The sequence below is a fragment of the Hyperoodon ampullatus genome (genome assembly GCF_949752795.1).
Source record: "Hyperoodon ampullatus genome assembly, chromosome: 1".
NCBI classification, from domain to species: Eukaryota; Metazoa; Chordata; class Mammalia; order Artiodactyla; family Ziphiidae; genus Hyperoodon; species Hyperoodon ampullatus.
In genome coordinates, this window is record NC_136914.1 from 83,394,337 (window position 1) to 83,417,015 (window position 22,679).

The 22,679-nt window shown below is 40.8% G+C and overlaps 1 pseudogene across 1 annotated transcript; it reads left to right on the top strand.

Annotated features, from left to right (window-relative positions):
* Positions 1–1,047: 1,047 nt before the first annotated feature.
* LOC307057686 (nucleosome assembly protein 1-like 1) lies at positions 1,048–22,339 on the top strand (annotated as a pseudogene). The gene is made up of 3 exons: positions 1,048–1,229; positions 21,058–21,568; positions 21,793–22,339. The product of its transcript is annotated as a nucleosome assembly protein 1-like 1 (transcript).
* The last annotated feature ends 340 nt before the right edge of the window (positions 22,340–22,679 follow it).

Sequence of the window (22,679 nt, forward strand, 5' to 3'; positions counted from 1 at the left end):
GAAAAACAAAGTAGGAAGGACACATGAGACCTGACTTTGAAATTTACTATAAAGCTACTGTAATCAAGAGAGCATATTACCATAAGGATAGATGTACAGATCAGTAGAACAGATTCAACAGTTCAGGAATAGACCAACATGTATATGGTCAATATTCCATGGTAATTCAATAGAAAATGACAGTCTTTTCAACAACTGGTGCTGGAACTGTCAGGTATCCATAAGCAAAAAATAAAGCTTCATCCTTACCTCATATCATAAAAAAAAAAAAATTAACTTGAAATGGAGCATAGACCTAAACCTAAGTTTTTCTAAAAGAAAAGCTGGTTTGGGAAAAGATTTCTTACATAGGACATAAAAAGCACAACCTATAAATGAAAAAAAATATATAAAATTGAACTTAATAAAAATTAAAAAGATTGCTTTTGAAAAACACTTTTAAGAAAATGAAAGACAAGCCACACTGAGAGAAAATATTTGGAAAACATTTATTCAAGAGAGAACTTGTATTTAGAATATATATTTTTAAAAAATCTTTTTTAAGAAAATCTGGTTCAGAAGCAGAGAATAGAATGAAATAGAGTATTCAAAGAGCTCAGAATTTTCCAGAATCAATGGACGACAGTGAACAAAGACATTTTAACATGTCTTACAAGACCTCAAATGATAACCCCTCTTAAGTTTTTAAATTTTTTTCTGTTGTCACTCCTCCAATTTTACACTTCATTCATTGACTAGGATAAACAATAGAAGAGGAGGAGCAACTTGCTTGTGTAAGTAGCAGGATACCATTAGTGTAATTAGTTTCAAATCAGTACGTGCTGAACCCTGAACCCTGAACCCTGAACTTTGTGCACGCTGTTCTCTCTGCCTAAAATATAACCTTTTATTGACGTTCCACTACACTGGACACTTTTTTTTTTTCAGTATTTTAATGGAATACTGGAGCGTCCATTTAGTGGTTAAGAGACAGTTTATTTTCTTCCAAGAGTTTCTTTGCTCATGATACATCCAATATCCCCAGAGGTTTACTCAGGCCTAAGAACAATGGCCTCAAAGAAACCAGAGAGCCTGTTCCATTTGCTCTTTAAGGGTTGCTTGGTCAGCCATGGAGGGATCCTGACCACTGAATTTCCAATGAAACCTGCCGGGCTAAAGCTCAAATACCCACTCTTGAAGCTAAGGGTCTGCTACCACTGTCATAACTACCTCTGTAACCTCTACCGTGGGTAAGCAGGAAGACACTGCAGGCTCAGCATAGTACTTATCTGGACCTGTGCCCAAGGACGTGTCACCCTTAGTTCTCCTCCCACAACCTCAATAGCTGTTGCCCACAACCTCCGTGTGCATTTCCTGTATGACTCTGTATGTATGAGGGTTGGCAGCAAAATGAGAAGCCTCTTTCACTCATAATAGTTGGCCCAAATCGCCACATACTCAGATTCCCAACACTTGGTTCCTTACACACAACTGAGCACAGAGCTAGTCCCCCTTCCATGGCATGTCCCCAGAGCTAAGATTGAGGTCGCCAAGTTCCAATAACTCTATTATTCCCTTTTTTTTCCTTCTTCTAAATTGTAGTCTATTTTTCAATCCCTTCTGCAATCACCCTGGCTTAGATTCTAAACACCTCTTTTCCAGAACATCACAACAGTCTCCTAATTAGTCTCCCTGCCTTCACTCATCATTCATACTGGCCCTGCTTGCCTCCTTGCCACTGCCATACACTTACTCTCTTGAATTCCTTTCACGCTGTCACCAGACACATCTTTCCTTTTAAAAAAAAAAAAAAATTTTTTTTATTTATTTATTTATTTAGGCTATGCTGGGTCTTAGGTGTGACATGAGGGATCTTTTTTTAGTTGTGGCATGTGAACTTCTTAGTTGTGGCATGCATGCGGGATCTAGTTCCCTGACCAGGGATGGAATCTGGGCCCCCTGCACTGGGAGAGCGGAGTCTTACCCACTGGACCACCAGGGAAGTCCCCCAGACAGATCTTTCTAAATTTCCAAACTGATTATGTTCTTCTCCTGATTAAAGTCACATCATGGTGGGACTTCCCTGGTCAGGGAACTAGATCCCACTTGCATGCTGCAACTAAGAGTTTGCATGCTGCAACTAAGAGTTTGCATGCCACAACTAAGGAGCTCGTGTCCTGCAACTAAGAGGTCCGCCTGCCGCAACTAACACCAGCACAACCAAATAAATTTTTTTAAAAATAAATAAATAGGGCTTCCCTGGTGGCGCAGTGGTTGAGAGTCCGCCTGCCGATGCAGGGGACACGGGTTCGAGCCCCAGTCCTGGAGGATCCCACATGCCGCGGAGCGGCTGGGCCCGTGAGCCATGGCCGCTGAGCCTGCGTGTCTGTGGCCTGTGCTCCACAGCGGGAGAGGCCACAGCAGTGAGAGGCCCGCGTACCGCAAAAATAAACAAACAAACAAACAAATAAATAAATAAAGTCATATCATGATAAGTCAGAAAGAGCCAGCAAACCCTGGTTCTGTAGCTTGCTAGCTACTTAGCATTTCTGTCTTTTAGTTTCCTCCCCTACAAAAGAGAGATAAATAATAGTATCTATCTCCTAAGATTATTTTGAAGATTAAATTATATAATGTGTGCAAAATTCCTAGCACAATGCCTGGCATTAGTAAATACTCAAAATAATGGTGAGCATCTCCATTTCCCCTCTCTTCTTCCTAATCACCTATGATTAAATCTAAGTGTTTCATGACATAATGATGTCTGCAACATCCCTAGCTCTAAAACGGAGCTGGTTCACTCACACATGGTCTATCTGTGAACATTAAGCTCCTGTCTCTGATGTTCACTCAGAACATTCTTGTTCTTGTTGTCCAGGTTTTTTTATTCTTTGATTCTTGTTCACCAAATTTATATCAGACTTCTGGGTCTTTTGACCTGTTTGGAAGCATTACACCACCCAGCTAGTCTCAGGCCAACTTCCTCTGACTTTAAATTTACATGCTTATGTGATTTGGGTGTAATTGAAGCTTCAGATAGAGGCATTTCCATCAGTCATCACTGTCCAGGTACAATCAAGCCTGAGTTCCTCCCCCTTCTCCTGACCCTCAACTTCCATACCCCACAGAATTACCCTTCAGTTTGGGGGACTGGACATAGAGTCCTCCAGTATCCTTCCCTGTCCCCCTAACTACTGTCCCTCCCCCTATATGCCATTAATCATTTTTGGTATCTTTGTACATTTATCCATGCTATTTTCTCCCTGACCCACCCAGCAAACTCTAATTTAAGACCTATTTCAAGCGTTTCTTCTTTGGTAAAGCCTTGCTTGACTCTCCTCCTTTTCCTCTCCTGAAGGACAAGCATCGTGTTTGATTGTATTGGACCCAGGGTGGTGCCAGGTGTGTAGCTGGAGTTCAGTGAATATTTGTTGAAAGGCAGCCCTTGAAAGGACTGGTCATTTAGTTCCAGGTTCTGGGGGCTGCCCTTGCTGCTATCTTTTCAGATGCCCACGTCTTCAGTTCTTCCTTTGATTCTATGAACAACTCTGATATAGTTCTGATAAATTCTTTTTTAATTAAGTTACCAAATTTGTGTTATGCTGTTTGCAATTATACACTCCTAATTGATGCAAGCATGCATTGCTTTCTTAATGAGAAAAAAAGTTTGTTTTCTACAATAAAAATATAAATAGACTCCAATTTAATCAATTGTTCTTTGGCAGCTGTTTTTGAGGAAAGTGAGAATCTTCACATTCACCTAGGATGGGAGAGCTGAAATTTGATGAGGGTTTTCAATAATGAAGTGAGGACATGGGAGATAGGAGGCACAAGACCACTGGCCAGGACACTGTGCTGAAATGCACATAAGGAATGCCACACTAGGGTCCTCTCCAGGAAGAGAGTACATCCAACTTAGGTTGATTTTTTTGTTTTTTCGGTACGCGGGCCTCTCACTGTTGTGGCCTCTCCTGTTGCGGAGCACAGGCTCCGGACGCGCAGACTCAGCAGCCATGGCTCACGGGTCCAGCCGCTCTGAGGCATGTGGGATCTTCCCGGACCGGGGCACGAACCCGTGTCCCCTGCATCGGCAGGCGGACTCTCAACCACTGTGCCACCACGGAAGACTTAAGGTTGAATTTAAAAAAATCCTTACAACATAATGTACATCACGATAAATATAATTAACACTGCTGTATATTATATATGTAAGTTGTTAAGAGAGTAAATCCTAAGGGTTCTCATCAGAAGGAAACAAATTTTTTCTTCTATTTCTTTAATTTTGTATCAATATGAGATGATGGATATTTACTAAATTCATTGTGGTAATATGTAAGTCAAATCATTGTGCTGTATACCTTAAACTTATACAATGCTGTACATCAATTATATCTCAATAAAACTGGAAGAATAAATTAAAAATACAGTGGCATATACACATGTGCATGCTTTTGTAAGCATCAGAAATATGCATGTGTGTATCCATCAGAAATATGGCTAAAAATACTGAAACAAAATATCCTCCAATAGGCATCATTAGGCAGGTACCTCTCCCTGAACTTATTGGAGGCAGGACCATCATCTTTAAAATGGTCCTCTACACAAAACAGCTTCTCAAAATGTCATTGACAAATCAGATTCAAAAAAAATCAAATCGTGGGCTTCCCTGGTGGCGCAGTGGTTAAGAATCCGCCTGCCAATGCAGGGGACGCAGGTTTTATCCCTGGTCCGGGAGGATCCCACATGCCGCGGAGCAACTGAGCCCATGCACCACAACTACTGAGCCTGCGTGCCTAGAGCCCGTGCTCCGCAACAAGAGAAGCCACCGCAATGAGAAGCCCGCACACCGCAACGAAGAGTAGCCCCTGCTCACTGCAACTAGAGAAAGCCCGCGCACAGCAACGAAGACACGACACAGCCAAAAATAAATAAACAAAATTTTAAAAAATTTTTAAAGAATTTAAAAATAAAAAATCAAATCATACGCTGAAAGTGAACTTTCCTTGACTTGACTGTGAAAAGAACTTAAGATAGGAGAACAAAGGTAAAAGATAAAGAAGGTGGTGGGAAGGAGATTAGGTCATCTGGGGAGGCATACCTCCTAGATGTGCAAGACAGAGATATGTTCCTGGTTGTGCCTTCACCAATATGTGAGAAAGAATTAAATCCAATTAAGGTGTCCATTACTAAGTTGTAAACATATTAGCTTTATTGCAGTCAGGCCTAGCTGCCATCAATGCTTGATTCAGGGTCAAACACTGCTATCTCTACTCTTGTAAAATATGCAACTCCATCTTTACTATAATGGGTTTAGGAAGGACAGAAAAATACCAGGAGAGGTTTCTAGGTCTTTGACAGATGACTCTTCTTCTTAATTCCTACCCCAATTTTGTGGCATTCTAGGGCAGTTGTCCGCAACTGGGGGTGCCCTTCAGAATTATACCTAGAACTTTATAAAGAAAATACACATGGTGGTCCCCACCACAGACCTACTGAATTATAATCCCCAAGGCTAGAGGTTTTTTTAAATTGTTTTTGCTCGCTTGTTTTTAATGTTTTTGTGGAGATAAAATTTGTTTACAATGAAACGCACAGATCTTAAAGTGTTCAGGTTAGTGAATTTGACAACTATATAAACCCAGTAACTACCACCCAAAACAAGATATAGGACATTTCCATCATCCTCATATTCCCTTGTGTCCAGTCCAATCTGCTCCAGCCTATCAGAGGCAACCATTCTTCTGATTTCTATCACTATAACTTAGTTTGGGCATGCTAGGATTTTAAAAAATACAGGTAAGTGGGGTGAAGTATAGCTACATGAACCAACTTGAGTAAATCTCAAAAACGTAATAAAAAGCAAAAAACAAGTTGTAGAAAAATACAAGAAAATGATTTTATTTATATAAATCATTTACAACTTAAAGCAATGACAATTATTCTTTAGAGACATATACGCATGTTATAAAAATATAAAGATGTACATGGCAATGATAATCATTTCAGGATAGAGGCTGCCTTTTGTAGAGTGAGAGGGACTAAGAATAGGGAAGGGCACTCAGGGGGTTTTATTTTTTATTTTTAAATATTTATTTATTTATTTAGGCTGTGCTGGGTCTTAGTTGCGGCATGTGGGATCTTTTTTAGTTGCAGCATGTGGGATCTTTTAGTTGCGGCATGCAGACTCTTAGTTGCAGCATGTGGGATCTAATCCCCTGACCCGAGATCGGACCTGGGCCCCCTGCATTGGGAGCACAGAGTCTTACACACTGGACCACCAGGGAAATCCCGAGAGGGTTTTAATATTTTATTTCTTAAGCTGAGTAGGAGGTACACAGGTGTTCTTTATATTTGTACTTTTCTTTATGTCTGTAATATTTCATAATAAAATAAAACTTCACAGCAGATTTTGGTGCACATGTTCTTATAATCTCTACACACCAAGAAATACTCAAATTTTTAATAAATATATAAGTAAAAATTTCAAAAACCAAATTAATTGTGTCGTCATCTGTTTAAGAAGCAATTTTTCTTTCTTTTTTTTTGCAACAAACTAAAGTTTTACTGCAAGGCGACAAGCAAGGGGAGTGGGAGGCAGCCTCAGATCAAACTCCAGCTTGTCTCTGAGTTAGGGGTTTCTTTTTTGTTTTAAATAAATTTATTTATTTATTTATTTATTTATTTTTGGCTGTGTTGGGTCTTTGTTGCTGGGCACAGGTTTTCTCTGGTTGCATCAAGCGGGGGCTACTCTTCGTTGAAATGTGCGGCCTTCTCTTGCTGTGGAGCACAGGCTCTAGGCGTGCGGGCTTCAGTAGTTGTGGCTCGCGGGCTCTAGAGCGCGGGCTCAGTCGTTGTGGCGCACGGGCTTAGTTGCTCTGCGGCACGTGGGATATTCCTGGACCAGGGCTTGAACCTGTGTCCCCCGCATTGGCAGGCGGATTCTTAACCACTGCGCCACCAGGGAAGTCCTAGGGGTTTCTTAAAGGGGAAGAACAAAGAAGCTGGGGTTAATCATCGTCTTGTGACATTTCTGTGACAGTTCTTTTTTTTTCTTTTTTTTTTGCGGTACGCGGGCCTCTCACTGTTGTGGCCTCTCCTGTTGCGGAGCAAGGGCTCCGGATGCGCAGGCTCAGCGGCCATGGTTCACGGGCCCAGCCGCTCCGCGGCATGTGAGATCTTCCCGGACCGGGGCACGAACCCGTGTCCCCTGCATCGGCAGGCGGACTCTCAACCACTGCGCCACCAGGGAAGCCCTCTGTGACATTTCTTAATTGTAGTTTCAGGAGTCAAGATGTCTCTGGTTTACAATTTTCTCACCAGGTAGTCCATGGCTCAGGAGTCAGGTAGCTCATCTTGCCCTGGAGAAACAGGGAGCATTTTTAAATTCTATTTTGGTCCTTATCCTATGTTCTACTGTAATCCATTAAGCACATATACTCCATGAGAGCACAGATAGTGTTCTATTTAATCTTTTAGTCCTCTGAGTACCTAATGTTATATGCATGGCACACACAGACAAAAAACAATTTAAAAAAACAGAAGATTCTAAACCTACCCATTGACCCACATTTTAACATTTCACATTCGCAGGTTTTCTATCATCCCGCAATATTTTAAGGCCTCTTGACATCTACAAACATCAGTTTCACATCCACCTCCTTTTTAAGGTTTTTGGATCCAAAAGGAAAAGAACAGGCCCAAGGACCTAGTAATACCCATCTCATGCCAGTCTTGTTATGTCACCACTATAACATTTAACATACTAGAGAAGGAGAAAGACAGCTGATACAAAGAAAGAAGATAAAAGATTTTTGTTTAAGATATACAGATTTATGGATAAACAGGAAAGCTTACGCATGAGGTGAGTCTCAAAGTTCTCTCCATGTCTTTTGTACATACCTCCTTATGGTATTTTTTGCACCATATTGCACCTGCTTACAAGTCACCCCTAATTAGACCATGAATGCCTAAATGGTAGAACAAGAATCATCTGCATTTTTGTTCTTCTGAATCTAGTAGATAGCATTGCTCAATAAACATTTATTGGAATAAGGACGGGAAAAGTGATGGAGAGGAAGAGAAAAGTAGATGTGTCTGGCACATGGCAGGGAAGAATGGAAACAAATATGCAGAAAGAAGATTAAAGGAAGGTAAGTAAAAGTATTAATTAGGATTAGGTTCAGCTGTGACTGACAGAAAATCCAAATAAAAAATGGCTTACAGAAAAGAGAAGTTCATTTTTCTCTTATGTAAAAAAAAGTCTGGGGCCTCCCTGGTGGCACAGTGGTTGAGAGTCCGCCTGCCGATGCAGGGGATACGGGTTCGTGCCCCGGTCCGGGAGGATCCCATATGCCGTGGAGCGGCGGGGCCCGTGAGCCATGGCCGCTGAGCCTGCGCGTCCGGAGCCTGTGCTCCGCAACGGGAGAGGCCACAACAGTGAGAGGCCCGCGTACCACACACACACACAAAAAAGTCTGGAGATGAGTACTCCAAGGCTGGTAAAGGCTTCACAAATTCTTCTTATCTTGCTACTTACTCAGACTTAAGATGTGGTTTTTGCCTCATCATCCAAGATGGCTGCTTAACTTCCAGTCATTATGTCCTCATTCCAGCCAACAGAAAGGATAAAGGAGAGAAGTGCTTGCCCTCTCCCTTCAAAGACACTTCCTGGGTGCTGCACACTTAACTTCTGGGCTTACTCCTCCTTGCCCAGAGTTTAGCCATGACCACACCTAGTTACATGGGGATTTGGAAAAGGTAGTCTTTATTCTAGGTGGCTTCATCCAGGATGAAAATTAGGGATTTTATTACTAAGGAAGAAGAAGAAGTGAGATTAGTGAATCAAGGGTATAAATATTTTTATACATTACTATGTTTATTATACAAATATTATGTATATTATATATATTTAATATTAATTGAATACCAGGAAAATGTACTGTAAAAATGTTTTTCTTTAAAACAAATTCAAGCTTATTCATTTTTTTTCTTTGTAAAAGTCTTTTTTTAAATGAATTTATTTGTTTATTTATTTATTTTTGGCTGCATTGGGTCTTCACTGCTGCACGCGGGCTTTCTTTAGTTGCGGTGAGCGGGGGCTACTCTTCCTTGCAGTGCGCGGGCTTCTCATTACGGTGGCTTCTCTTGTTGCGGAGCACAGGCTCCAGGCATGCAGGCTTCAGTAGTGTGGCACGCAGGCTCAGTAGCTGTGGCTTAGTTGTTCTGCAGCCTGTGGGATCTTCCAGGACCAGGGCTCGAACCCGTGTCCCCTGCATTGGCAAGCAGATTCTGAATCACGGCGCCACCAGGGAAGTCCCAAAAGTCTTTCTTGTTATCTACTATGAATGTAAATAACATAGTAGAGTTTTTAAAAGCATGGACTCCAGAGGAGGATGTCTATATTTAAATCATGGCTCCATAGTTTACTTCCTGTGGCTCTGTAACTTTGGATAAGTCACTTATCCTCTCCAGCTGAAATTTCTTCATCTGTAAAATGAAGATAGTAATAGTACCTACCTTACAGGGTTGCTGCAAAGATGAAATGTATTAATACACATACTATATACAACAATAAGTGCTTGATAAATCTTAACTATTACTATTTATGGTTGAAACTTTAGAAGATTCAAACAATTAGAAAGAGTAGGAAAGGTAATCTATAGTCCCACTTCCCCCAAAAAATGAATATTAAAATGTTTATGTATTTACTTAAATCTAATTGCTATGGATGTTTTTTTTTGGATATTTTTATACTGTTCAAATACTTGTGTATATGATTCGTATCCTGCTTTAGTCCAGACCAACTTCTCTCCCTTCTCCATTCTGCTTCGTGTCCCCAGAAGCTGACCAGTAAGGACTCCATCAATAAATTCTATTGCGTTCTTCTGTATGGATTAACCCAATACCACATAAGAGTATTTATTTTCCCCTCCCTCTTTGAGGGATTGCTGTGGGTTGGCCGTGTCCCTTTATGGAAGGTTCCATCTCCTATCAGAGGCTGTCTCTCTCATACCCTACCCTTTCTGGGATCTTCCCTTCTGTCCTAGGATTGGTAACAGCTGTTGTCGGACCCAAAGCTCTGCAATAATCCTTACTGGTTTCCCTAAACCTTTTGTAAATAATCCCTTTGTTAAATCCCCTCAAATTACGCAGTTTCAGGGCTTCCCTGGTGGCGCAGTGGTTGAGAGTCTGCCTGCCGATGCAGGGGACACGGGTTCGTGCCGCGGTCTGGAAAGATCCCACATGCCGCAGAGCGGCTAGGCCCGTGAGCCATGGCCACTGAGCCTGTGCTCCGGAGCCTGCGCTCCGCAAGGGGAGAGGCCACAACAGTGAGAGGCCCGCCTACCGCAAAAAAAAAAAAAAAAAAAAAAAAAATTACGCAGTTTCAGTGTACCAGGTCCTTTCTTCCAGGACTTTGGCTGACATACATAGGAGAACAAGAATTTTTTTTCAGAGAGGTTATTTTAGTAGCTGTATAATATTCTATAGTGCCAATGTACCTTAACAATAACAGCAATTACTTAATGTACCTGTCAAGTACTTTACAGACACCAATTTTATTTACTCCTCACCAACCCCAGGGATTGGTATTTTACAGATGAGGAAACTGAGCCTCCGGGAAGTCTGAAAATTTACTTGCCTTTGGTTTCAGAGCTGATAAGCAGCAAGGTTAGTCCTACTTCTATTCTTCCCATTAAACCCAGTGGTTCCAAAACCTGGCTAATCATCAGAGGAAACTAAGGAATTTTTTTCCCTGTGTCCACTCAAAGAGAGCTTAATTTTGTAGGTCCAGAGTGAGACCCAGAAATCTCTATTTTTATAAAAGTTGCTCAGGGGAGTCTGATGATCAGCTAGATTCGAGAAGAAATTACCTCATTTTAGTATGCGTATGTTTCCTTTTGTTGGATATTCAGATCATGTGTATATTATGTTTTTATAAATAAGACTGCAATAAAGACGGTTATATATAAAGTTTTGCCTTATTTAGTATTGTTCATATAGAATGAGTCTCAGAAGAGTGATGAGTGAGTTAATGAGATAAATATTTTTGATTCTTGATGTGCTTCATTCAAATGTTTATTCATTTAGCTACTTAAATATTCACTTAAAAATATATTTTTTTCTACAAATATTTATTTACCATCCTCCAAGCTCCAACCATTGTGCTGAGGGTTTGCAATGTAACAGTGAGCAAGACACATAGTGGAGAGATGGATATTAAACAAATAATTATCCAAATAAAATATTTAGATTATAATTGTGATAGGGTCTATGAAGAAAAAATAAAGAGGACTATAAGCCTGGTTTGAGAATGAGTAGTGAAGATATTCCGGAGAAAATGATATTTAAATTGAGGCTTGATGAATGAGTAGAAGTTAGCCATGCAAAGAGAAAGAAAAGAACATTCCAGACACAGAAAATGGCATATGCAAAGGCTCAAAGGTATGGGAGAACTTGGAAAGTTATATAAAATTAGATTTATATCATAAGAGGATGGTATAAATATACTGAGGTAAAGCAAGAGTGAATAAAAAGGGAGAAATTAAGAAGCTATTGCAGGGACTTCCCTGGTGGCACAGTGGGTAAGAATCTGCCTGCCAATGCAGGGGACACGGTTTGAGCCCTGGACTGGGAAGATCCCACATGCCACGGAGCAACTAAGCCCATACACCACAACTACTGAGCCCGCGTGCCACAGCTACTGAAGCCCACGCGCCTGGAGCCTGTGATCTGCAACACGAGAAGCCACTGCAGTGAGAAGCCTGTGCACTGCAACTATGAGTAGCCCCCACTCGTGGCAAATAGAGAAAGACTGCGTGCAGCAATGAAGACCCAATGCAGCCAATAAATAAATAATTTATTTTTTAAAAAAAGAAGAAGCAGCTATTGCAGAGGTTCATGAAGGAGGTGGAGTAAGAAGAAATGATTGATGGCTCGAAGTGGTGCCAGTAAAGATGATGAGAAGTGAATATAGATTTATGTAGAAACTATAGGACTTGTTGATTAATTATATGAAAGTGGTAAAGGAAAAGAAGTCAAAATGAGTCCCCAGTTTCTGGCATAAACAAGTGGCTGAATGTTGTTATTGGGCAAGAGAGGGACAGTGGAGGCAGACTAGGTTTGCAAGGGATAATCATGAATATGGTTTTGGCAGTATTAAGTGTTGAGATGACCAAATATGTGATGTCTGAGTGGAGAGGTTGAGTTGGGTCCCAGTAAGAGACAGTGATCTGGAACTCAGAAGTCTTGTGTAAAGAAATAAAATTGATATTGAAACCATGGAAATGAATGGAATGGATAATGTAGTTGAAGAACATATACAGTGTCAAGAAGAGAAGGCTAATGACTGTGCCTGGAAGACTCTAACATTGAAAGGCTGAGTGAAGAAGAAGGTCAAAAAGAAAACTGAAAAGTAGTGACCATCTAAGTAGGAGGAAAACCAGAAGTGTGTGTTGTAATGGAAATTCAAGAGAAAAGAATGTTTCACTGGAAAGCTGTCAAAAAAGTCAAAAGTTTTTGAGTGTTCAAGTAAGATGAAAACGAAAAACAATGATTAAATTTAGTTGATGGAATGAGTTGAGAAGTGAATGATACGCACAGATGATATTTCATCAAATGAAGTGAACAGGGAACTTCCCTGGTGGTCCAGTGGCTAAGACTCCGTGCTCCCAGTGCAGGGGGCCCAGGTTCGATCCCTGGTCAGGTAACTAGATCCCACATGCTGCCACTAAAGATCCCATGTGCCGCAACTAAAGCCCGGTGCAGCCAAATAAATAAATTAAAATAAATAAAATTTTAAAAAATGAGATGATCACTGCAGCCCTATTTGTGGAAATAACCTGTCTCCTAGTACAGCAAAAGATACGCTTATGCTCACCGAATTTATTTCCCCAAAAGTAAATACTCATTTTAAGGTTGGTATGGTGAAGTTATTTTTTTGAACAAAAATTGGGGCATATTGTTGGACAATTTATTCTATGTGAAATATTTATCGGAAGAGGTTTGTAATCGTACAAAATTAAACCATTGTTAATTACAAATAAACCCGGATAGATGCACTGTAACTTAGTGAGGGTGAACCTTCCGCAAGTAATATGTAAGAGAGGGATAATCTGTGGGGTGAGATCCCTGAGGATGTTGAAGGAACACTGTAAAAGGATTAGCCTCACGTAAGGGAAGAGATGCCTGTCTTGTTAACAGGAAAAAAAGATCAAAGAATGATTTGCTGATAAGAGTTAACAGAGTTCTCTTGTATTATTATTTCTAATAATCTTCTACTATTATTACCAGTTGCCTTTTCTTTCTACAGTAAGAGATGAGGAAGCTTGGTACTAGTGAGGGAGAGGCAGTAGGATTGGAGATGTGAGAAGAATAAGGAAGATCTATGAAGAATGGGTGTGTGAACAGGATATGGGAGTCAAAGAATTCCTGGACAGTGTTGTAAGAGCCCAGTGGAGATTGGAGACCATGAATTCATTGTAGTGTCAATCATACCAATTTGCACGTTATGGTTTTCTCCAAGTGTTCACAACAACACAGGTACACATATGGATAGTATGAACCATCGGATTGATCGAGGCCTGGGATATTTGCCAGACTGGTGCCAGAGAAGGACAATTGAGCCAGCGAGTTCAAAATAGTAGTCAAATGTAGTTGATATTATAAACCACGGAGAATTTTATTCAGTAAAATGGGGGAGGAAGTGGGGAAGGGGAACGTTTCTCTTAAGTAAAAGCAGTTTACTTAAGGGAGAGTCCTTGAGGGGAAGGGGGAAAGGGATAGAGAAGAAAGACAGGGAGGAAGAGGGAGAGATGGAGAAAGGTAGGGAAGGAGAAAGGGACGAAGAGGGAGAGAGAGTAGAAGACAGACAGACAGACCAGAGACTAAGAGGGCATTTGATTTTGTTTGTGATAGTTTTCCATTCTTAGTTCCCTGGCTATGTTTCAAGCCCATGGGTTCAAGAGATTCCCCTGTATCCTTACAGTGAATTTGCTTCTTTGGCTGAAGTTTCTATTTCAAAACAGTCTTAACTAAGACAAGAAAATGTAATATAGACTCTTGTACTCTCATAGCGTGTTTTTGTTTGTCTTGTTTTCGGGGTTAGGGGTGGGGGTGGGTCATGTAGAGCCAAAGTTGATCAGTTTTTCAACCCCTATAGGGCACTTCTGTTGAAGCCATCTAACAGCCCTATTGCATAAGGCTCAGATTTCTGGCAGATGCCTTTGGAGCCTCCGGGGCTTGGAGTCACCAGCAGGTTTCCCCAAGGGTCCCTGCCTCCTTGCCTCACTGGCCCTGTTCAGGAGCAGCCAGGACTTCATGCCTGGTGCTGCTGGGGTAGAAGCGTGGCTTTTTTGATCTGCTGAGGATCTGGTCCTAGGAAAAGGGGAATGTGAGTCCTCTGTTCTTGACTGTATCCGAGATCCTTCCCCACTGGTTTCCTATTGCACAGTGAATCAGTTCACTCTTGAGGTAGGTTGACATTGCCCCCACCATCCGTCTCTTTCCAGGTGGTACCACTTTGAGATCATGGTATTACTAACTCTTGTGTCCTCCTTCCCAAAGCCATCAGATACAGGTTTACCAAAACATCTACCTTCTGTTTCCTACTTCCTATCTACAATACTAAATACTAACAACGTGGGAGCTCTGAGGTTGCCTGTTTGGGCATTTACTTGATTGATTGATCTTTCTGCAGGCATTTAGTTTTAGTTTCCCACAACAGTAACACGCAAGCGACTCTCATTCTCTTCTCAGTCCTCCTGTCAATTTAACAAGCTGCTCTCAAGGCAGGTTCTGTAATGAATCCTTGGTGTGCAGAAATGACTGCCATGTTATTGAATTAAATTCCATGAAGTGATGTCACAGTTTAATTAACCATTCCCCACTTGTTGGACATTTAGATTGCTTTCAATATTTGAGTTTATAACTGATTACTATAAAGCATAACTTTGTGCCAAGAAGTTTTTCTGTATTTAGGAAAACATGGGATTCCTCCTTAATTTTTCAAAGTTTTCAATACCACTAGCACGTATTTATGTTGTTTACTACTTAGCCTGGAAGTGTAGAATAATGACATTAACCGCCCTCACCCTACCCTTTCTTTTTTTCCCCTCTGCTTAGTTTTCTTTGAACCTCTGACTAGGTTCAAAGAACTTTCTCCCACATTCTCCTTCTGTAAAATGCCTGCGAATTCCATTTTTCACACTTTTCATTGCCATTTCCTCCTCGTGTAGATCTCCCTCCTAGAGATGTCTGTCCTCAGGCTCGGATCTGTACTGATTTCTTTCTAGACCTATCACACAGTAGTCATCCTTGGACTATCCAGGGTCCTGGATCTGATGACCTACTCCTTCTTGGTTTACTCTCTTATTTTGCTGAAGTGCGTCCTCCAATAGCATCCTGACGAAGGATAAAAAGAAGATAAACATTTTCATACTATGCATGTCTAAATATATCTAAATTAAATATCATTTTCTAATTCTGAATTTTGAGGACAATGATCCATTGTCTTCTAGCATTCAATGTTGTTGAGAAATTTAATACTATTTTAACTCCCAACCTTTTGTATGTGGTCTTTCTTTTTTCTTTCATTCTTTCTTTGAAAGCTTCTAGGATCACCTTTCTTGTGGCATTCTGAAACTTCAAGGTGATATGTTTTTGAGTTGCTGGGTTTTTTTTTTTAACTTTTTTTTTTTTTTTTTTTTTTTGCGTTACGCGGGCCTCTCACTGTTGTGGCCTCTCCCCTTGCGGAGCACAGGCTCCAGACGCGCAGGCTCAGCAGCCATGGCTCACGGGCCCAGCCGCTCCACGGCATGTGGGACCTTCCCGGACAGGGGCACAAACCCGCGTCCCCTGCATCGGCAGGCGGACTCCCAACCACTGCGCCACCAGGGAAGCCCTGAGTTGCTGTTTTTAAAATTTATTATATTGGGCACTCAATATGGTCTTTTATAAAAAAATGAGATGTAATTACACATAACATTATATTACATTAGTCATATTAGGTGTACAACATAATGATTGCATATTTGTATATTCAATATACTCTTTTAAACTGGAGACTTGGCCTTTATTTCTGGGAAATGTTCTTGTACTATTTCCTTGATAATTTTGTTCCCACCGTTCTCTCTTTTGCGAACTCTTTTAGTTAGATGTTCAATTTCCTGGCTTAATCTTTTAATTTTCTTATCTTTTTTACTTCACCCTCATTTTTAATGTCCAAAAGCACCTAATGTTCTCTAATGTTTCTCCCTCCTCCCTTTCATTTCCCTCCCTCTCCCCCTTTCCTTCCTTCCTGAGAGAATTTCAGTCTTATTTCAGGGATATAAAATCTGATCTCCCTGAGAATGTTAATTTAATGTTAATCTACCCTCTGCATTATCTGTTTCCTCTGAGTTCCTCTTTTCCCCCTCTAGTTTATTTGTTTTGATCTCTGTCTTTACTCTTGGAAACTTTCCTCAAAGATCTGGTGATCCTTGAATGTTTGTTCAGATTTTCAAATGAATCGCTGCAAAGCTGATTGGAAGCTCTGTGTGAGTGGGCAGTTCTTGTCAGCTTGTGGGCTTATTTTTAGATTAAAGAGGTAGTCAGCCAGCTTGTGGGTGTGGGTGTGAATGTGGTCCCCCAAATGTCAGTGTGTGTAGGTATTTTCTCTATAGCAATTTAGTTTATCAAGAGAAAGAGCCTGTAATCTGCCAGGAAGGATAAGCCTGGCCATTGGCACTGTAGCACAGGGTGAGGTAAGGGGACTGAGGAATCTCAGTTCAGTAGGCAGACTTTCATTTTCCTTAAATCCTCACTCCTGCCCTCTTCCTGCCTGTTGCTCCCCAGGAAGCCTCCCCCCAGATAAAGTACTGTGGGAGTGGGGGAGGGGTGGTTGGCTGACTGGTGGGAGTGAGGCTTGGAGTGCTAACTGCTTTTTTAGTCTTTTCAGACCCCACTCATCGCTTTCAATGCCCTATTCCTTCCACTGCCTTCCAGGGTACTGCAGGCTTCAATCCTTCCCGAGGTAGTCTTGCTTCTTGAGGGTATTCTCCAAGAAAGTTCTGCTAACCATTCCTCCACCTGCTTTTTGTCTTCATATGTTGGGGTCTGGGGGTACAACTATTTCCTAGTTTTATTGAAGATGGGGTTTGTGTTTCTGTTTCTCATTCTGACTTTTTTTTGGGGGGGGGCTGCACCATGTGGATCTTAGTTCCCCGACCAGGGATTGAACCCCGGGCCCTTGGCAGTGAAAGTGCGGAGTCCTAACCACTGGACTGCCAGAGAATTCCCTGGAGGAGATTTTCAAAAGAAGAGGTTAGAAAGGTCAGTGATCAGCCATCTTAATCCTGGGAATTGTGGAGGTGACTTCCAAGCATTTGCTCTGATCATGACTATCCAGACTTTGTTGAAAATAAAAAATCAAAAATCAAAACCCAGCAGTTTTCTGAAAGCAGTTCTTTCTGCATGTACTTGTTCAATGGCAGTGCCAAGCAGTGATATGCCTAGCTATGCCGAAGCCTGAGACCAAAGAGAAAATTAGCAATACTGATCCTATCTTTAAATTTTTGATATTCTGGGTTTTTGGGGCTTTCTGCACCAATTTTTATTTTAAAAAATATTGTATTAAATATTATTTATCTTGATAACTGAGCTTTTTGGGCACCCCTTAAATTTTACCCTCTAGTTGAGTGACTTACTTGCTCTACCTTAATCCTGACCCTAGAGGGATATGCATTCTTCATCAGCTACCCTCACCCCCGGAAACCACTACAAATAAACATACAATCTAAGTAAAAGTAGCCTACTTGTTGTGCAAACTTACAGCTTCAGGACAAATTCCACAGTCACCCTTCCAATCAGTTTGCCTTTTTTAAGAGTGCGTTGTAAGTATGTCTAAGTCCTCTCTTCTGTTCATAGCAAGAGTTGGTCTCTTTCTAGGAAATACTGTATAGGATTGGGTCAAAGTGACTTCCTCCCAGTATATTTGAGATGCCAGAGCTCTGTTGATGCATGTTGCAAAAAGGACAGGTGTGGCACTGCCATAATAATGAGTTCCGCAGCTTTTCTTACTAAGATGATGTGACATCAACAGAATCAGAAGCATTTCCTCTAAATTTTTCTGATGTTGATTTTTCTCCTAAAAACCTTGAGATAAAGTAAAAGAAGTAAAAATTCTTCAAGTATTTCTACACCCACTTTTACACACGGGCGGTGTCAGGAAAGGATCCTCCCTTGCTAATTGCAGGATTTTTGGTTGACTAAGTGGGAGATGGAGGAGGCAGGTGTTTGAGCTGCTATGGGGACTATGATACAGTGAGAGTGAATTTTTTTATTCTTTTCAGTTCTTGTTTTACCTAACTGTGGTGATGTAGAGGAGTCTTTTAGACCACTGTGCATTGTCACAGTGAAGATCAGTCATGTTGAAGGCATTCTCAGTCCTTGTGTGTTTATAGGAAATCTTAACTATTTTGGGATGCTCTGTCTGTAAGCCATAGAGGCACCATGGCTACATAAAGACACAGTGATTACCTCACCTTACTTGCCATACCACACCCTTGAGGAAGATCTAGAGGAGTGCTACTCTAAGTCTCAGAGTGTGCACCGTGGACTAGAGTTAGTTCCTGAACTAGTATTACCTGTCTGTGTCCAGATAATCATGGAAATTGAGAACAAACATTTAGAAACTTTTATAGCAATTTGACAGAATAATTTATGTTTGTTGCATTTAATAATAAAAATGTCAGCTTGCATTTTTGAGGTCTTTGTTCTTTTTAAAGTCACTTTCTAGTAATTAATTTTTATTGTATTTTACAAAAGTATTTGCTGGCGACGGACTGGAAAGAAAAAACTTGGCTTTCATCACAGGTAAACAGAAAAATCTGGATCTGGAGAGCACTTTTTTTTTTGGCCACACTGCGTGGCTTGCGGGATCTTATTTCCCTGACCAGAGATTGAACCCGGACCACTGCAGTGAAAGCGCCAAGTCCTAACCACTGGACTCCCAGGGAATTCCCTGGAGAGCATTCTTGGTATTTAAGAAAGTGTCGAAATTTTCATGACATTGAACTTGGCAATGAGTTGTCTCTTGGATATGACATCAAAAGCACAGGCAACAAAGGCAAAAATAGAAAAATGGGACTACTTCAAACTAAAACTTTTGTGCATTAAAGAGCACAGTCAATGGAGTAAAAAGACAACCTTCTAAATGGAGATAATATTTGTAAATCATATATCTGACAAGGGGTTAATATCCAGAATATATTTTAAAACTCCTACAACTTAACAATAAAAAATCAAATAACTTGATTAAAAAATGAGCAGAGGATTTGAATAGACATTTCTCCAAAGGTGATATACAAATAAGTGACACACATATGAAAAGATTCTCAACATCTCTAGTAATCAGGAAAATACATATCAAAAGCACAATGAGATATCACCTCACACCCATTAGGATGGCCACTATCAAAAAAACAGAAAATAGGAATTCCAAATCAGCTGCACTATTGTTCATTTTCAATGGCAATGTATGATGGTTCCAATTTCTCTGCATCTTTGCCAACACGTATTATTGTCCATCTTTTTAATTATAGCCATTTCAGTGGGTGTGAAGATTACTGATTTTTAAGCTAATCAGAATAATATGTTCAAAATGCAAATATGACCAACTCACTCCCATTCAATGGCCCTAAGTTTTTTTTCAGAATAAATTCCAAAAGTGTAATATAACATAAGAAGCCTTCCATGTTGCTATCCCTACCTCCCTATCTCTAGTCTCACCATCTGCCACTTCCCTTTCCTGCACTTTATACTCTAGGGATACGAATTGTGTGAAGTTTTCTGCATGCACTTTGCTACCTCTAACCTCTAAAACTTTGTTTCTGCTTTTCTGTCTGCCTAGATTTTCCCCCCACCTTTTTGCCTAACTTTTACTCACGCTTTAATACTACCCAGGCATTCATTTCTCATGGAGCTCTTCTCTAAATCCCCAGGTGTTATTATCATTTTTTCTACTAGGTATTAGCTTATGAATGTAACAACCCTATGAGGCAGGAACTCTTATCCTAATTTTATGCATAATTTTATGACCCTTAGAGAGAGTGAGAGATAGAGATATTAGTAACTTGCCAAAAAGTCACACCGTAAGGGAGTGAAGATTGAATTAAATGCCATTCCTCTGTGCTCTCATAGCAGCCTCTGCACACATGGGTTCTTTTGTTTGTTATTTTATTTTTAATCTTTTGGCTGTGTTGGGTGTTCATTGCTGCACAGGGGCTTTCTCTAGTTGCGGCAAGCGGGGGCTGCTCTTCGTTGTGGTGCGCGGGCTTCTCATTGGTTGCGGAACACGGGCTCTAGGCGTACGGGCTTCAGTAGTTGTGGCACACAGGCTTAGTTGCTCCGCAGCATGTGGGATCTTCCCGGACCAGGGCTTGAACCCATGTCCCCTGCATTGGCAGGTGGATTCTTAACCACTGCACCACCAGGAAAGTCCCACACATGGGTTCTTTATCTCATTACATTTATATTATCTCCTTATATCTCCCAATTCAATCATGCACTCATTTAACTATTCATTCTCCAAATATTTATTTATAGTTTACCATATGTCAGGCACCGTGGCAGGTGCTAAGGACACGACATTGACAAGACAGATCCTATATGGGATCTCACTGAACTAGAGTCTATAGAGGTGTACAGATGATTCAACTAATGGATATTTGCTATGGTAGCAAGTAGCAGAGGGACCTAATCAGTAGTTAAAGAGGCCTGGAAAATATGATCTTGAAGCTGATAAGGATAAGGATGACTGGGGAACATCTTAAGGATGACTGAGGATTAGTGAGGTAAACATCTTAAGATGTTTGGCTTGAGGGTGACATGTAGCATGTCATATTATATAAGTTATCTCTTTTTTAAGCCCCAAAATTTAGTGGCTTAAGAAACAAATATTTGCTTTTTTAGCATCATCTGCTCATGGTGCCACCTGCTGCTCCCACCCCTGCCCCCCACCTGGCTGCCACCCTGAGTCACTACCTGTGCAGCTCCGGCCACCTGGCTCCCTGTGCTAGCCACCGATATTTGGAGTTCTTACAGTAATGCAGACATTGACAAGAAAGAGCAGTCTGAACTTGATCAAGGTTTGGTTGATGTTGAAGAAGTAGAAGAAGAAGAAACTGGTGAAGAATCAAAAATCAAAGCAGGTCAGCTGACTGTTCAGATGTTGTAAAATCCTCAGATTCTTGCAGCCCTTCAAGAAAGATTTGATGGTCTGGTAGAAACACCAACAGGATACATTGAAAGCTTGCCTAGGGTAGTTAAAAGACAAGTGAACACTCTGAAAATCCTTCAAGTTAAATGTGCACAGACAGAAGCCAAATTCTATGAGGAAGTTCATGATCTTGAAGGAAAATATGCTGTTCTCTATCAGCCTCTATTTGATAAGTGATTTGAGATCACTTATGAACCTACATAAAAAGAATGTGAATGGAAACCAGATGAGGAAAATGAAATTTTGGAGGAACTGAAAGAAAAGGCCAAGATTGAAGATGAGAAAAAAGATAAAGAGAAAGAGGACCCCAAGGGAATTCCTGAATTTTGGTTGACTGTTTTTTTCTTTTTTTTTTTTTGCGGTGCGCAGCCCTCTCACTGTTGTGGCCTCTCCCATTGCGGAGCACAGGCTCCGGACGCGCAGGCTCAGCGGCCATGGCTCACGGGCCCAGCCGCTCCGCGGCATGTGGGATCCTCCCGGACCGGGGCACGAACCCGTGTCCCCTGCTTCGGCAGGCGGACTCTCAACCACTGCGCCACCAGGGAAGCCCTGGTTGACTGTTTTTTAAGAATGTTGACTTGCTCAGTGATATGTTTCAGGAACATGATAAACATATTCTGAAGCACTTGAAAGATATTAAAGTGAAGTCCTTAGATGCAGTCCGGCCTATGAGTTTTGTCTTAGAGTTTCACTTTGAACCCTGTGAATATTTTACAAGTGAGCTGTTGTCAAAGACACATAGTATGAAGTCAGAACCAGATGATTCTGTTCCTTTTTCTTTTGATGGACCAGAAATTAAGGGTTGTACAAGGTCCACATAGATTGGAAAAAAGGAAAGAATTGTCACTTTGAAAATCATTAAGAAGCAGAAACAAGGGACTTGGGGCAGTTTGTACTGTGACCAAAACAGTTTCTAATACTCTTTAATATTTTTGCACCTCCTGAAGTTCCTGAGAGTGGAGATCTGGATGCTGCTGCTGAAGCTATCCTTGCTGCAGACCTTGGAAGTCATCACTTTTTACATGAATGTATAATCCCAAGATCAGTGTATACTTTACTGGAGAAGTTACTAAAGAAGATGATGATGATTATGATGAAGAAGGTTAAGAAGAGGATGAGAAAGGGGAAGAAGAAGGAGATGAGGAAAATGATCCAGACTATGACTCAAAGGATCAAAACCCAACAGAGAGCAAGCAGCTGTGCAGGAGGATGTATGTGGCCTTGAGGGTAACTTGCATTGATCTAACTCCTGTTTCCTTGGAAAGGAGGAATTTACATAACTTGAAAAGCCTATTTCAAGTTTTTTGTTGTTGTTTGTTTGCTTGTTTTTGTAGCTTAAAATAATATATCAAATTAAAAAAAAATTTTTTTAATGATCTCACAGTTTCTGTGGACAGGAATTTTTTTTCTTTTTCTTTTCTTTCTTTCTTTCTTTTTTTTTTTTTTT